The sequence below is a fragment of the Phoxinus phoxinus genome (assembly GCF_949152265.1).
Source record: "Phoxinus phoxinus genome assembly, chromosome: 11".
In the NCBI taxonomy this organism is placed as follows: domain Eukaryota; kingdom Metazoa; phylum Chordata; class Actinopteri; order Cypriniformes; family Leuciscidae; genus Phoxinus; species Phoxinus phoxinus.
In genome coordinates this window covers 32,342,658-32,361,054 of record NC_136886.1, presented here as the reverse complement: position 1 = coordinate 32,361,054, position 18,397 = coordinate 32,342,658, and the positions used below count along the sequence as shown (strand labels likewise).

The window sequence follows — 18,397 nt, the reverse complement described above, 5'->3', positions numbered from 1 at the left end:
GTTTAGAAACAACAGATGGCGCTAAAGTCTAAGTCTTTATTTCTTTCTCGCTCTCACACACATTAATATAACTTTTTCATCCATCATGTTCCATAACTTTTAAATGGCCAAAAAAAGCAAAAATGGCTTTTGCAAATAAGCAGAAGCAATAAGCTTTTAAGAAATTCTGATAAATAATCCTAAAACAATAGAACATTTTAGCACCAGTCTGTCTGGAGTGTGTTCACTTTTCAAAAAATATGTTTTCTCCTGCAAACGCACAGCGTATTAACTCTTTGCTCTATTTTAAGTCTATGTCTCTAAAACTAAAAGTAAACTTTTAAAAGCCGTGTTTTTATTTTTACCTGCAGATTTCTTGCAGGTCATCGGAGCGATGTGTCCATCACAGGTGCTTCTGCTCCTCTTTCACCGGCGTTTAAAAGCACAGCTTGCGCGGTTTGGCTCATATTTATTTAATAACCACCTACCACCTCATCATTCTTTTATCTCTACATTCTGTTTTCCTTCATTACGACCCTCAGACTCAGAAACTACTCCTAAAACACTTTGCACATCACTTGAAGAAAACAAGTAAACAGAATCAAGTTTCATTCATGCCATTTTAACGTTGGAACGCTGACAGTTTTGCTGGAGGGCATGTCATCATCACAATGAATAAAATATTTATTCAGTCTTTCCATATGGCAAAAACATAAATGCTTTTCAAAATATTTTTTTAAATAAACACGATTATTATAGTATATACACATTATACAGACACCACAATGTGTTGAAAATATAGTATATAACATTAAAAAAACTTTAAATCCATCTATTAAAATACTTTTATATAAAACATATTTTACAAACACACACACACACACACACACACACAAAGCTTTATATGGGGATATTCTATAGACTTAATGGTTTTTATACTGTACAAACTGTATATTCTCTCCCCATCACAGAAAACTTTCTGCATTTTTACATTACAAAAACAATCTAATATGATTTATAAGCGGTTTTCCTCATGGGAATTAAAAAAAATTCCCCACAAGGACAAGGATTTTGGATATTGCCATTTTTGTGGGGACATTTTGTGGTTTTCCACACACACACACACACACACACACACACACACACACACACACACACACACACACACACACACACACACACACACACACACACACACACACACACACACACACACACACACACACTAATACAGAAACTCAAATTAGTATGTTATCTTCACACATTTTGGTAGTTTTCGAAAGTTGATTTGACAAAAAGATCAAAAGTTATGATAACACATCATGAAAATATAAACAGTGTGGTTCGCTTAGCGCTCACACTGTTGTTTTTAAAACCGAACCTAAAGATGCAAAAAAAAAAATATATATATATATTTTCACCAAGCTCAGTCTGCTTGTGTTTTAATCGATCCAAACCTGCCACAAGTGAAGTGAACACACCCCTATACGAGTGTATTTGACTTGTGTTAGGCTACATGTAATTTAAAGATCAGTTTTATATGCATGAGGGGGCGTTTATTTATATTATTACCCAACTGAATGCATCAAACTGATTATGTTCATAAGCTCAGCCAAAATGAGAGTGTAGTTTGTTTTGGTGAGCTTAACATGCTTTGAAATACTTCAGAGCAAAGCAGCTCTGTGAAATGACAAGTGATGAATGGCGCATAGAGACGGATTTCCTCAGAGAGCAATGAAAATTAAAGAGTTTCAAATGCAGAATGATGTGAGTATCACTTCTCCTGATGCTGTTTGCTTTGCTAATGAAGAGCAAACCTCTTAGATTAATTGAGCTGTTTTACAGTTTTTCTCGATTGTTTACACACATTTTCTGAAAGCATGCCTCATATTCTCAGAACTCTACACACAAATCAAAAAACACACACACAATGGGGCAAAACCCCTCAATTCTCCTGCAAAATTAAACTTTCCATTCAAAACAATGTTATTTCTTCTCAAAATGGTATTTTGTTTTCAAATGACACACACAAACCATCATACGAATGGACATTTATAAGAACCAGTTGAACACTGATGTGCTCAATGTAAAACACTGATGAATGGAAAACACTTCTTCATCATAATGACTTAGGCCTTTTTTTTGTTGTGTTACACTTACTGCAGACAGTACATACAGAAGTGTGTTGTACAATATTTGAGAATATTGTTTCTTCTCAGAACATACAAATACACAGTAACAAATATATTTTATTTTTCCCAAAAAAACAATGTACACAGTGTACATCCCAACACAAAGTTGTACATACAGTGGTTCTACACACAAAACAACAGAAGAATTTACTGTATACAGTTACAGTAAAAAAAAAAAGAAATCCAATGTTGGCATCCATTGCTCCACTGAAGAGCTCCAGTTGCCCTTTTATGCTAAAGCTCTGATTGTAAAACTGTGTGACGGTGTTTGATCATGTGATGAGTCAGTGTGTATATTTGAATGGCAGTGTGTTCCTTGTGAAAACAAGAGATTTTCTGCATGAAAATTGTGCCAAATGCAGAGAATTGTGTGTAGTGTTTTGAAATAAGTGTGTTTTAGAGCTGCAAATTGAATGTAAAGCAGGAATTGAGCTTGTAGTTTAGCAGAATTGGTTCAGGGGGTTGGTGAATGAGTTACATGTTGTGGTCATTGTGTCTCAAGTAGTATTTGTGTGTAAACAATTGAGAAAAACTGTAATAGGTTACAAACGACACTCGTTCTTGCACTGTAAAAAAAAATGACATCCCCAAGTCAAAAAATCAAAAAAAATTCAATTAGTCTGACATATTATTTCTCATTGAGCCAATTTTAACAGACTATTGCAACAATTAATTCAATTTATTTTACAGAATTTCACTTCAGCCAATTTAAAAATGTAGATAATTCAGTCACTAGAATATTTTGACTTGGGTAGGTAATTTTTTTTTTTTTTGCAGTGTGCCTAAACAACGCTGTATTAAAACCACCCTGAAAATATGGAAATAAAACAGAACAAGTTCTACAAAAGTTTTTCTAAATGTTGCTTAATTAAATTTAATTCTTGAAAAGGAATCTAACGCAAGGCAGTGAAGAATGACTTCATTCTCACAGAGACACGTGAACATCATCAACAAGAAATTATTTTAGCTTGTGCTAATTTTACAGCACATTTAAACTCAGTTTTATTCCTTTCAGCCCCTCATGCCTTTTGAAATCATGTGATGGTTTAGCAAATCACAAAACAACATGCCCCGTTAACGAGATCTAATATTTACTTCAATAAGAAAGACAAATCCTCTGGAAATGGGGCAGACATGAGTCTTCCTGCTCCTGAAATCTGAGGTTGAGGGAGTTCACGGCTCCTGTGACTGTGATATTAACGTCGACACATGTTAAGAGTCTGTTTGATCACACAAATCCAGTCGCCTTTCATAGTATTAGGTGACTAAAGGAAAGAGAGGTGAAGATTAACCTGTTTTGCTCTTGTTTAATTCCCATGTCGACAGCAATGTTGTGTCTATGACTTTTGACTACAGCTTTGTTTCTCACAAGGGTCAGAGACTGATGTAGTAGAAATCTGGGTATACAGGCTAGAGAAAATCAACAAAATATATATTTAAATTCAAGGGGTTTAGACATAAACTAGAATTATAAATTAAAGTTTGTCGGGACAAATATTATGTTAATTTTTAATGTTTTATGTTTTATCATGTTGTTAGCTTGTCTTAGCATGTGTCTACCACTATTTAACATTTTGCTAGCATGAATTAACATGTTACGAACATGTCTTACCAACTGCTAACATGTTGCAAGCATGTTTTATCACTTTACTAGCATGTTTTAACACACTTCTTGTAAACATTTTAACAGGCTAACATGTTTTTAGCACACTGCTATCATGTTTTAACATGTGGCTAGCATGTTTTAGCACACTGCTATCATGTTTTAGCATTTGGTTAACATGTTTTAGCGCGTAGCTGATATGAATGAGCATGTTGCTAGCCTGTTTGAACACATTTCTAGCATAATTTAACATTTTGCAAGCATGTTTAAGGACATTACTAGCATGATTTAACATTTGCTAGCATGTCTTATGTTAATAATTCAATACATATCGAATATCAAAGTCAATACATTGCTAGCATTATTAATTAGCACATTACTAGCATTAATGAGCACGTTGCTAACATGTATTACCACATTGCTAGCATTAATTAACATGTTGCTAGCATGTTGTAGCACATTGCTAATATGCATTAGCACATTGCTAGTATGGTTTAACATGTTGTTAGCATGATTTAGCACATTGTTAACATGTTTCAAGCATGTTTAACACTTAACATGTTACTGCCTAGCATGAATTAGCATATTAATAGTATGTTTTAGTTTAAAGCTGCAGTCCGTCGTTTTTCCTCTTTGTCGCCATCTCTGTTCGAAATCTGCAATTGCAGTTATTCGCGGAATTATTAACTGTGCGTGGGTAGTAAATCGGCATGAAACAGCGCGGATGAACACAATGTATTGAGGAGAACCTGTCGCTGCCGCGTCGCTGTGGATACTGTAGGCTACTGTCATCAGCAATGTCAGAGTATACTTTTTGAAAGTGTATAACCAACATTAGAATTTTCATCGGTAAATGTCATCTGAACAAGTAAGTTAAGTGACATTCACTTTTGTTCTGACCTAATTCGGGAGGTGGGGGAAGCATTGCAGTAGGCTATACCATGCTGATTAAATCTAACGATTGCTTATATCACGTCAAAACGTGAAAAATATATTTTGTTCTCAAATTATTAATGTTAACTACATCATTATTGCGTGACTACAACTACCTGTAGTTCAGTTTTCATTTCTGTGCAGTATACATTCTAATTGTCATACCAACAAATTAATGTTCCTTATAACTGTTTCTCTTTGAAATAAAACATACACGTATGTGTAATCAAATGCTTATTTAAAACTGTAATATAATCAAATTTTATTCACATACATTTTGAACCCCTTCAAAACATGGAGTTCACGCCACCTTTCAAAAGCCCTGCCGATGTTTATCCTTGTTTTAGCATGGGCTCGGTTGCAGTCTCTTTTTTTCTGTAGCCACTCTGAAGTCCGAAGTCTTTTGGGTTTTACAACTGGTGAATCTCCAGTTGTCCCTTGTGATTGTCGCTTTAAACTTTCGGGATCCGCCATACCAAGTGCTAAGCTAAATCTCCACCTCCATCATCCACACACGCTGTATAGCCGACTAGCCGGGGACTCCTTCTCTAGAAGTGACGTAATGACGCAAAGACATGCTCGAAATTCCCGCGGAAATCCACCAGTACCACTGGAATTAAAATCATTATTACAAGCTTACCGTTTTGAATCGAGGTAAGGCAAGCAGATCATTTTGAACACTGGCTGGTTAAGTTTTTTTTCAAAAATGTCTTTTTTGATATTTTTAAACACAAAAAAGTGCCGGACTGCAGCTTTAACTCATTGCTAGCATGTTCTAAGCTAGGTGCGCTAGGTTTGCTAGTGATAGATAGGCTACTTGGTGGATGAAGCTTAAATAGACTATAGGCCTACTCTTCAAAGGTCTATGGGCTTTGTCTAAGATTTGATTGTCCGTTTAACGAAAAACGTAAGTCCGATCATTTAGAAAAGATATATCAACCTGAGTCAGAACAGTCTGAAGGTCTGATCCGAATTTGTTGCTGTAGCTTTAAAGCTCTATAGGAGATATTGACTAAATTTAGTCGAAGAAGAAATAGGATTTCAGTATGCCAGCTTTGTCCAGCCAACATAACTATCCCTTTAAAAATGGCTCAGCTTTTGATGACATTCCTTTTTTAATTTTCCTCAGAATTAGTTTCTGAACTGCTGACAGGCTCAGAACATTGACATTAGTTATGAAAATTAATAGCAGAATATTTAGTTGTGATGGCTCACTAGTCATCTGTCCACCCAGATCCAGAGGGACGTTTGATGGATAATTCACTATTTGACTGAAAAGGAATGATCAATATGTAAACACTAAGAGACTGCTCAACATTGCTTGTATTATTAATCACAGTCTGTGCAGCCTGGCCTGAAAATTACCCAGCAAACTCTTCCAAGTAGGCCTATGAGACTAGAGTTATTTGAGCTTGCATTGGACCGTGAGCAGTGGACTTCTGGCCTCCTCAAACACTGCCGGATTGGATTTGGCAAGTTAGTTACAAAAATACAACAAAAAAAAAAAACCGCGGAAAGGCGTCAGTACACTCCGCTTCTCAAGTTCAAATCCTCCCATGTTAATCTACTAACTCTCCTGACTGCTTTGTCGGACAAAATGGCGGATGGCGAAGTATGATTGGTCAGATCGCCTGTCAATCAAGCTCCCTGCTAAGGGTCAATTGATGTATGTGTTGTCATTATACCACCAGTACAAGGCCTTCAGACAAAAAAGGCTGTGGATGCCTACGAGTCTAGCAAGGGATTTAAAAGATCTCCAAATTATTTGAAACAACATTCCACTGTGAGACAAATAATCAACAAGCGGTGCGGATTTCAAACGACTGCCAATTTGTTCAGGACAGGCCGTCCCAGCGAATTCAGCCCAAGAGCAGAGTCATCATGTCTCCACGAACCCCACGATTTCATCACAGGATCTGCTATAAGTGCTTGCATCTACAATCAGAAAGAGATTGCACAAATGTGACCTGCACGGGAGGCATGCCAGGAAAAAGCCTTTTGCTATTACTTGGTATGTTTGGTTGGATTAAAACGAACCCTGGTGCGATTGCTCTTGAATAATTGTGAAGGCTACCATCTGAACCTATACACACCAAACAATAGGATCAAAGCTGAATTTTCAGCATCATTACTCCAGTCTTCAGTGTCACATGAGCTTTCAGAAATTATTCTAATATCCTTATTTGCTCAAGAAACATTTATGAATATTATCCGTGTTGAAAACAGTGCTGCCTATATTTTGTGGAAACTGTGATAAATCATTTTTTGATGTGACTAGAAAGTTCAAAAGAAGTCTGTCTTTACTGTCAAGTTTGATCACCTCCTTGATTAATAAATATTATTTTATTTTAAAACTAATTCAGAGAGGTAGTGTAACTGTGTGGCAAAAGGAATCGATAGGTGTGTTTGGCTTGAAGTGGTGCTACTCAAACCAATACAGTATATGGAGCTGTCTAGGCTACTCTCTATATAAATCACTATATATATATAATGAACTAAATTAATAACTTTTTTACAACTAAAATGAACCATCATTGAACTTACTAATGACGCTATTTTCTGTACAGCAGAAACAAACTTTGTTGCATCATTTTCCTGTTATTACTGCAAAGTTACTTTGAAACAATTGTAAAAAGTGACTTGACTTGACTCTAATCGCTCTTGCGGTACTTTGACGTCACACACCGATCGGTCTTCAAGTCGAACACACCTAATAGGATTTAAAGTGATCCACAATCCTAAAAGATCCTCAGAAATATCCTCCGAATATTCAAGCTGTGTTTTTTCATCCAATGAAAATAAAATATATTAGTGAACCAGGGTCCAAAAAAAAGTCCAAAATCTAAGCTCCTCTCAAATATCATAGTGCTTATGCATATTCAAAACTCAGCACCTCAAGTTCACCCAGAAAAAGCTTCATCTATTGAATGAAGGCTAATTGCAAGGCACTGGCTGAATCATGTGACAATGAACTGTCATAAATCTCCATGTATTTCATAAGGTTAGAGAACAGTGGTGAACTGTGCCGAATACATTCAGAGGACTAACGCTCGGTCTTTCATGCTCATGTAATATTAATGCCTGTAAGTGCAGAGGAGGAGAGAATGATACAGTAAGTGCTGACCTCCTCTGTGCTCCACTTCTGCATACTGTCAGATCTAAACAACACATCTCAACACAACCATTTCATCAAAAACATCCCTGGAGAGGGATCAAAAAAACGATTACAATCATATTTAGGAGCTTCAGTCCAAGAAATGATGAAGGAGGGGGCAGGGAAGATGAATTGCATAATTTCTCTTTAGAGAGTTTCTCTTACAGAGAGTTTGTGTGAGATCATGATATTCACACTGACTCCTATAAATTATATATTTTTTTTCTTTTCTACTGGCAGTGAACTAGTGACTGGAAATGACACACCCACATAATCACACACACACACACACACGCACACACACACACACACACACACACTCCTACACGCCTCCGTCACTCATAAACATATTCCGGCTCCAATCCATCTGTGCAGTATTTCAATATGACATCTCTCTTTGGCTCTCGCCGTCAGCTCTGATTAAAGAGGCTAATCACTGCAACACTGAAAATAGAAGGGCATCAGTGCTGTGTGTGGGTGCAAAGACGGACATCCTATAATAATCATCCATCAGAATTTCTCAGCCAACGGATATCTGTGCCTGTATGTGTGAATACTCTTAGATCTCCATTGATTATATATCAGTGGTTCTCAATCAGTGGGTTACAATCGGAAAATGGGTCACAGAGGTCTGGCAAATGCTCAACATATAACAAACCATATAGTCAAAAGCTAATAGCCCATAGGAAAATAAATAGGCTTAAAAAATCTTAATGCAAATTAGGGCTGTTACTTTTTATTCGCTATTCGAATATATACATTCGAACATGACGTGAAATATTCGTAATCGAACAATAAATAAACTATCCGGTTTTTAAAGTGCCATGTGTAGCGCATTTTTTACAGTCTATGATTAGACCGTTTGTTTTTTATTTTATTGTTTGTCATCTCATCCAGTAGCGGGCGCTCTAAACGTATTGTAGCGTAGGCCCAAATATATTTAGAATATATAGTAGGCTATTAGAATATATTCTAATACATTGCTTGATATTTGATATCCGTTTGAATTTGATTTTTCTCAAAAGTGACAGCCCTAGTGCAAATTCATATAATTTAGTAAAAGCTGTAGTCCAAATACTCGGATGCCAAACACACAGTTTGTCTGATGCCCAAAAACTGAAAAGACAATTTTGCAAGGTAAAATAAAATAGTGTCTAGAGGGTTTGGTATTGTGTTGGATCACCACTACATCTAATGTAAATCTATAGGTCCTGAAGCAAAACCTATGACAATAAAACCAAATGCACTAGCCTACTAGATAATCAAGGTCTAAATAAAGTAAACTGATTGCATGTAAAAAGAATATGGCATAAAAAACAGTCTGAGTCTGTCCACCAGTAAATATACATAGTCTATCTCAAATACATGTGCTAAATACTTTTTATAATACATCTATTAAAAATGTATCGTTAATCTTTTACATAACTGATGGAGAAAGAGAAGATAATTATTAAAATCCATAGTTTCAGCTTAAAATCAAAGAACAAAAACATTGCATTAAGAAAACCTTTATTGGCGTTGCAATATTTTCTTAACAGCGACCCCACTAAATTTCCATTAGCGCGACGCATTTTACTTGAGTTTTTCTGTCACAGGTGGTTGCTTGCAACGTTGCAGGAGTGTATCAAACAAGCAGTCTTTAATAAATCCAAAATCACAAAGCAAACCGGAATTGTACAGCCACGCAAAACATAAGCATCATCAAAGACAGGGTAGCTAATCAACAGAAACAGAAACAGGTGCGATAACATAATTAACCATAGAAACTAACTGAAGCAGGCGGGGAGGCAGACAGGGAAAACCAAAGCTAAGGGTTTCTTTATGTTCATATGTGTACAACTTGGCCTGACATTAATTATACAGCGTTTTAGTCATTTTTGCTTTGTAGTATACGCGGAAAAAACAAAGGAAAAACTTTTCCATTTTTAGTACATTTTTGTCGTGGTACACAAAAGAACTGAACAAACATCAGACAATTTCCTTGTGATTCCCAATATTCATAATGGTGATTCTCCCTAGATTCTTATAACGATAGGTTTTTTTTTTCCAGAAAAATAAAAAAAATATGACCATGATATGATGATAAATATGATGCATTATTGTAATGAGAATTAAAGTTTTGTTGCATTATGCTTTTCTCCTAAATCCTAAAAATAGCCCTTATTTACTTTATATATTTTTCTCTTTTTATGTTGGGGTAAAATATGATCCGGAAACATGCGTTTTATGATGCGAGAATACTTTAGTATTTTTCTGTTTCTTTGTATCCACACACACACACACACACACACACACACACACACACACACACACACACACACACACACACACACACACACACACACACACACACACACACACAGTTTTATACATGCTCAAAAAACCAACACATGATCATCAATCAGATATCAAAGATGAGCTTCAAAGCAACTTCAGTTCTGTGATGAATTGTAGATAAAATATAGATAAAATAATGTAAAGACAAGCTCTGGTTGTCAATCATCCTTTGATAGACTGTTCGTACAGAGATCTGGTTTTAATTCGGAAGGCTCAGGATTGAGTTCAGCATTCTCACCCCAGCATGTGCTTTCCAGGCGTTTAAGTAAACTTCATCATTCAGAGATTTACTGCAGAAATGTGAGATTCAATACACCTGTGGACGCCTGTGATTGACAGCTCAATCTGCAACGTCCACTATTTATGCGTACTACTGTAATACTTCTCATTTCAAATTGACATAAGTGTTTGTACTTATTGTGATGGACAGTTGCTGATTTCTAATCTCCATTTTCTCAGATCTCAGTAGAGTCGACCTGTCAGTCATTGCAATACAGTCTCTCATGTGCAAATGCAAATATATTTTTTGGCAATAACTGACATATCTCTGTTGATTGGCAGATTTTTATTATACTGTATTCAATATTACAGCCTGTTTTTGCCTGAAGGCATCATTTCCCATAAATGCATTGCACAAGATTTCTGAGAGAGTACAATGAAAAACATATCTGTAGGTCTACTTATACCTTCTCTCAGCAGCACTCATTGCCTTTGAGAATTTCACTGAATTTTTGTTCATGTAATCCTTTAAAAACATCTGATTACACTGTAAAAAGAGCCTTGAAGACTTTCCAGTTGGCAAATTCCCTGTAATAGTGTTTGAACCCCACTATACCTGCCTCAGTTCCTGTGCCAAATACCACATTATCCAACCTCACATGATCTCTCAGCCTTTGAACCAGCTCATTCTTTGACAAAGCTTTTTTCTTTTTATCACCGAATGGTGATATGTTTTTATTTAGGATTAATATTGCCTGTCAATGTGAATTAATAATATGGACATGCATTTTTATGTTCAACATTTTAAGGTTACATTTATTTGGGAGTGTTTCATCAACTTTTGGCACTTACGTTAGTGTAGATGAGATTATGAGAAATGAGAGATATCCTGAATTCAAAGTAAAATCAAGATAAATAGTAATTAGTCAATAAAGTAGCAAAAGTGTAAAAAGTGTGTTTTAAAAGTACACTATGTCAATTTTCAAAGTATGCAAAGTAACTAAATTTCAATAATTAGTCAAGTATCACCAAACCTTCTTCCAAAAAATGTTTTTTCTCTTACCCCGATTAGGTAAGCCTATTATAACTATAGACCTATTTATATTTCAGACCAGTCTGGATGTTTTTTGCTGGAAATTACTACTAAGCAACATTACTCTCCCGTGCGTGTCTCGTCGTCATAGCCGTAAATGAGAGATATTGCTGCGGCTTCTTTGACGCATTAATGGTGTGAGAGTGCACGGCAGAGGTTAGTTGTCACAATGAGCGAGAAAGGTGAAGCCGCTTGAGATCCTTTCCATTTAAACCAACTGGTTAGGCCTCCAGTGAATTAATAAAATATTGCACTTACATGCTCGGATGACATTTTTGGATTTCTTTGTGTGCCGCGAAATATATTCATCTGCGAAATCATGCAGAACCGAAGCACAACCAAAACAATGTTCTTCCGCAAAATGCAGGCAGTTTTTTGTTGTTGTTGTTTTTTTTTTTTTTTTTTTTTACGGCTAGAGGGCCAAAGAAGTACTTGCATAGTGTACATTTAAGAGAGTTCATTTTTAAGGGATAGCTCACCCAAAAATGAAAATTCTGTCATCAACCCTTAAGTTGTTCCAAGATTAAATGTTTCAGAAGAAATGTATGAATTGGGTATGGAATATGGGTAACCAAATTCTATGGAAGTCAAGAGGGCCCATCAACTGTTACCGACATTCTTCTAAATATCTTCTTTTGTGTTCAGCAGAAGAAAGAAACTCATACATGTTTGGAAAAACTGGGGGGTGAGTAAATGATGACAGACATTTCATTTTTTGTAAACTAGAGTTTATTTTCAACTGGGACAAGTACAGAAGAAATATAATTAATGGTTACAATTTCCCAAGGTTTAAATAATCTTTAATGATTGTCAGTGTCACAATTAATATGTCATGTATAATAATTATACAACAATTTATTTGTAATTGAATAGTTTAAGATAAATTATATTGCCTGTTCCACCGAGGGCACTTTTATTTGTATCATGGCATTGGTGAATTTTGTTTTCTTGTCCCAGAGGTGAATTTAGTTTGTTATTTATGTAAAAAAAAAAAAAAAAAAGCCGAACCGTAGCCATAGGGATGCTTCGAAGCAACGCCAGCATACACTCATTAATATTCATGAGAACACCTTATAGGCAAGTTACGGACCAATGGCAGCACGACCTAATTAATATTCATGAGCCAGGCGGTCGCATCATCAGCAGTTGGTTCGTCCCGTCCCGGTGTGAGGCGGTGCTGTCGGCGAGAGCACAGATGCCTTCACACACTCACACACTCTTCTGAACATCACACACACCGAAACTACTACTGGATTCACCTGACTGAAGAGGTAAGATCATTGCTGTGGGTTTTCTTACAGCCAATGTGCAGAATATGACAATGTTATTAACGAGCAGAACCGCGTATTAAAGATAGCCTAACTTACGCTCGTGACTGAGTTTGAGAAAAAGTTGTTTCTGGAGATTGTTCGCCTTGATGTGATATAATTTTTTCATTGTTTTGAAAACGTGGTTGCCTGTGGCTTTGTCTGTTTTAAGTCTGTTATGTTACAATTAATAACACTGATTGATTGATAATGTAATTGTTGTGGTGTAAACAGTGATGTAAGTCCAGGTCGCAAGAGGGCGCTAGCGAGTCAACAGTTATTATAATTCTAATGATTTTATTGGATTGATCTCCTGTCCTGATTTACAAAGTGTGCATTTATGTTTATGATTAATTTATCATTAATAAAACTTGTACCCTGCATATAAATTAGCCTATTTTTATTCTTAATTAAGTTTTAAGGTAGGCTATTATGTAGGTGGCTTTTGGATGGTTTGAATCTGAGACCTTTTATAATGGCAATCAGTAATTCATTCTCCATGGCATGACTTGTAATGTATGGTCTGATGTAGTTTTATCAGTTTGTCTAGACATGAACTGGCCTTTTTCATCCTGCCAGCATGAGCTGGTTTTAGTTTAGGTGATGCAGAGTTCCAGCATCACACTTTCATTTTCATACATCTGGACAAACCATCCCCATATTTTCATTAATAACAGCATAACCTCTGGCCTTGTCATAATTACCTCTGCATGTGATTTCTCCTCTGGCCGTCTTCAGCTCGTACTGAAGTTATTTGTTATAGTGCAGTCCATCATGCTTAAGAAACCTTATGAAATGTCTTGAGGAGCACATTTTACTTTCCTTCTTCTTGTGTTTACTATTCAAACGAGAATTTGCAGCCTTTAGTTTTTGTTACGGCCGTTCTATAGAGTTTTTTTATTGGACAGTTTGTACTGTATATGTTCCCATACAGACCAAAAATAGGATTATTCAATAATTACGACCTGATTTCCCAGAAGAGAAAGAATGTAATTTTTTTAAAAATGCATTCATTTGCTAAACAGTGTACATTTTTAGGTGATCTCCAGTCTCCACGTAGCAAAAAAAAAGACACAAATGAGATTGCTTAATTCTTGACTGACAGTAAGAGGATAGAGCTATACATTAATGTGATTATAGCAGCTCAGATTTGTGTAATCTTGTCAAATTTGAGTGAGACATCACTTCAGAAATGCTAATAAAGACACGTGAGATTCCTGCTCTCTATTTTCTCAGGCAGGAGACATCATTGATACTCTCCATTTCTCTCTCTCTATTTAATCTCATTGCTGTGTAGGAGAAGGAACCGGTAATAAACAGATTTGTGATTTTTCTTTTTTGATTTTTTTAATAAATAAAGTCCGACTGAACAAAACACACCATCACATCATGTGTGTAAAACTTACTAGACAATGCTTTGCATATGCTAATCAGCGGCCGTGGTTTAAAATGAATTTGTGCATCTCATAAGCACTAGTAATCAGATGTAATCTGGGTTAGTACAGGGGTTACCGGATAAAGAAATCCCCCGGTTATTCCCAATGGCCACGAGTACGTTCCAGCTGTTATCAAACATTTAGAGCTGCATTTTAAAAGTCTGTTACATGAATTATTGCTGCGGCAAGAACAAAATCATTAATGTTTCATGCTGGGATGAATGAACAGAACTGACCCAATAGTTAAGCTATTGAATGATGACAACAAACCTAAATTTACCCGCTTTAAATGTCTTAAGAAAATGTTCATAGGTTATTAGTCGATGTATTTACTAAATGTATGCACATATCATATTTAAAGTTATAATTCTAAACAAATATTTTTAAATTGATTTTTAAATAAATCCTCACACCATTTACTTCCTTGATACATGTTCCTGAACAATTCATCAGTGCATATATTATATTACAATCGATTTCTGAAGGGAAAAATTCAGTCCAACATTTCTCTTATTGAATATCACTAGGAAATATGTCACATAACGGAAGCAAAATAGGTAAAATTAGGCGAGTATAATAAACAAATTTGTATGTTGTGAAGAGAAAGCCAAGCCTGAAAGTTTGAAGTAGCTTAGTGTGAAATAGTTTGAAAGTTAGATACTAAGATGGATGGATTGGATTGGATTGATTGATTAGAAATATGGATGGATGGATGGATTGGATTGGTTGATATATTAGAAATATGGATAGATAGATGGATAGATAGGTGACAGATGGATTAGAAATATGGATGGATAGATGTATGGATGGATAGTTGTTGAGAAAGCCAAGCCTGAAAGTTTGAAGTAGCTTTAAGGGCGTTTTCACACCTGAAAGTCTGCACCAAAGTTCATGTTTTCATACATTTTATACATTCGGTAAGTTTTGGTTTGGTTTCACACTGCAATTATGCGAGCGCACTAAAGAACTGTACATGACATGCTTGCGTGCTGTCATCATCATCATCATCTATGTGGGCTGCATCTGGACATTGATTGGTTTGTAAACGGACGTGCGTCTGACGTCAGCGTGTTGTCAAATCGGCAGGTAACTTTGACAACAATGAATGAACAGACGCATATCGTTGAAACTTTATTGTTATTATTATTGGATTGCTACCTTCAGCACCAATTATACGCGAGGCTAGTACAAATTCGGCAAATAAACGAACACATGAACGTCCTTGTTGTGCGAACATTTGATCGTCGCCGGCAGGAAAGGAGGAGAAGACTGCAAGCGTTTTTCCTGTTGACTTCTTATTATGTCGTCAGACCATATTTCAAATAAACACCTTGTCTCCTCCTCTCCCCATGTGCTACCACAGCTCATTTTTCCTTTGTCTTCTTTGGCAACGCGGGAACCACCGGAACTTCCTGTAAATGGTCTGAAAGTCCGAACCTTCACACTAGAAACGAACCAAACCTTTGTTCAGTTTGATCCGGACCGAGACTATCTCTTTTCATCTGACCAAATTTCGTCTGTTTGGTCTGGACCGTGGTCCGGGGGAGGTTTCACACCTGTAATTTTGGTTTGGATTAAACTGAAAAGTCCTAAAATCCATTGATTGATTGATTGATTGATTAGAAATATGGATGGATGGATGGATTTGATAGATTGATTGATTGATGGATAGATTAGAAAAATGGTTAGATAGATGGATAGATAGGTGATAGATAAATATATTAGAAATATGGATGGATGGATGTGTCGATGGACTGTTGTTGGGGAATTTTAGGTGGTTGGCAGTCGATTTCTGAAGGGAAAAATTTAGTCCAACATTTCTCTTATTGAATATCACTTGGAAATACGTCACATAATGGAAGCAAAATGGGCGAAACTAGGCGAGTATAATTTGTGAACAAACTTTGATGTTGGCTTGAGAAAGCTAAGCCTGAAAGTTTGAAGTAGCTTTAAGTGTGATACTAAGATAGATGATGGATTGATTGATTGATATATTAGAAATATGGATAGAAATATGGATAGATGGATGGATGGATGATAGATAGATGGATTAATTTGATTGAAATAGATAGATAGATAGATAGATAGATAGATAGATAGATGTATGGATGGATGGATGGATTCATTTGATTGATAGATGGATGGATGGATGGATGGATGGATGATAGATAGATGGATTAATTTGATTGAAATATAGATAGATAGATAGATAGATAGATAGATAGATAGATAGATGGATTAATTTGATTGAAATATAGATAGATAGATAGATGGATGGATGGATGGATGGATTAATTTGATTGATGGATAGATGGATGGATGGATGGATGGATGATAGATAGATAGATGGATTAATTTGATAGATAGATAGATGGATGGATGGATGATAGATAGATGGATTAATTTGATTGATAGATAGATGGATGGATGGATGGATGGATGATAGATAGATGGATTAATTTGATTGAAATATAGATAGATAGATAGATAGATAGATAGATAGATAGATAGATGGATTAATTTGATTGATTGATTGATAGATGGATGGATGGATGGATAGATAGATGGATTAATTTGATAGATAGATAGATAGATAGATAGATGATTAATTTGATTGATTGATATAGATAGATAGATGGATGGATGGATAGATAGATAGATAGATAGATAGATAGATAGATAGATAGGTGGATTAATTTGATTGATAGATAGATAGATTAATTTGATTGATTGATTGATTGATATAGATAGATAGAATAATTTGATTGATTGATTGATTGATATAGATAGATAGATAGATAGATAGATGGATGGATGGATAGATAGGTAGATAATAGATAGATAGATAGATGGATTAATTTGATTGATTGATTGATATAGATAGATAGATAGATAGATAGATAGATAGATAGATAGATAGATAGATAGATAGATAGATAGATAGATAGATAGATAGATTAGAAATATGGATGGATGTATGTATAGATGGATAGTTTTTGGGATATTTTAGGTGGTTGGTAGTACTAAGCAATAGCACTGCTTTAATGAAACAAGTTGTGAAACTCAGCTTTGGGATTCAAGAACCTTTAAACTAAAAGTTTGCTCAAAAAGATTGTGTGCTGTCAGAAAGTGGCTCTACTATGACCCTTGTAGAGTCTGGGCGATTCTGACGGGTCACCATTGAAATGTGATACCGAAGTAGAGACTTCCCTCTGTCAGCTCAATTAGTCTCCTCGACATGACCCTTCAACCCCATTCTGTCAGCCCTCGCTCTCTGTTTCTCTCATGTCTGGCTTCGGCAAGTCACTAGAGTGGAGACTGTGTGCAATTTGAGAAACGCAAACCTTGCAGAGTTGGACAAGGACATGGAGGAAAACCTGCTCTCTGAAAGTGTTTGTAACCTCAAGGTTGTTTCAAGAGAGCCATCCGAACCCAGTGTCTTGATTTAAATCATGATTCAGCAGCCGCCGGTCCATTAGCTGTCCCAGACACACTTATTTTATGTGGAATCAATCAGAAATGCCCTGAGCTGAGGGCACAAGACACAAGACTCGAGGAGAATTGCCTTGAAGTGCACGTCCACTCTTCTCAGATGAATAGGAGAGAATCTGAATTAGAATGAGGTGTGAATTTGAAGGTATGATTAAAAAACACTGTATCGCCCACACAATATCTTGAGATTGTGTACGCAGGAAACTTTGAAGCTGAACCTCACCTCAAATTGTTCACTAAAATGGACCAGTCAACTAAACTTCAACGATAATGGTTGTTTTAAAAGTATATATTAGAATATATGTTACATGTATGGTCTGTCTCCTATGTTTCATCGTGTTTTTGGTTTAGCCCTGTGACCCAGTTATCCTCTAATTAGGCATCGCCTTCACCTGTGTCCTCTGTTAATCATCTAATTAAGTTCCTTTTGTTTGCTCTGTGTATTTAGACCCTGTGGTCTCCCTCAGGCCCCGTTTACACGTACATGATTATTTTGAAAAACGGAGACATTTCCCTTTGTTCGTGCCCCTCGTTTACACGCAAACGGAGAATTCGCCTCCGAAAAAGATTCTTTCTAAAAACTCCTGCCAGAGTGGATATTTTGGAAAACATTGTTTGCACGTTTGCATGTAAACTGAGAAAAAATTAGTTT

At 36.0% G+C, this 18,397-nt stretch overlaps 1 protein-coding gene across 1 annotated transcript in view; it reads left to right on the top strand.

The window, feature by feature from the left end:
* Positions 1–12,672: 12,672 nt before the first annotated feature.
* The window catches only part of sema5bb (sema domain, seven thrombospondin repeats (type 1 and type 1-like), transmembrane domain (TM) and short cytoplasmic domain, (semaphorin) 5Bb), a 72,680-nt gene continuing 66,955 nt past the window's right edge, over positions 12,673–18,397 (top strand). The window contains exon 1 of the mRNA XM_079629692.1: positions 12,673–12,781. The gene's annotated coding sequence lies outside the window, so the exon portion shown is untranslated. The remainder of the gene's footprint in view (positions 12,782–18,397) is intronic.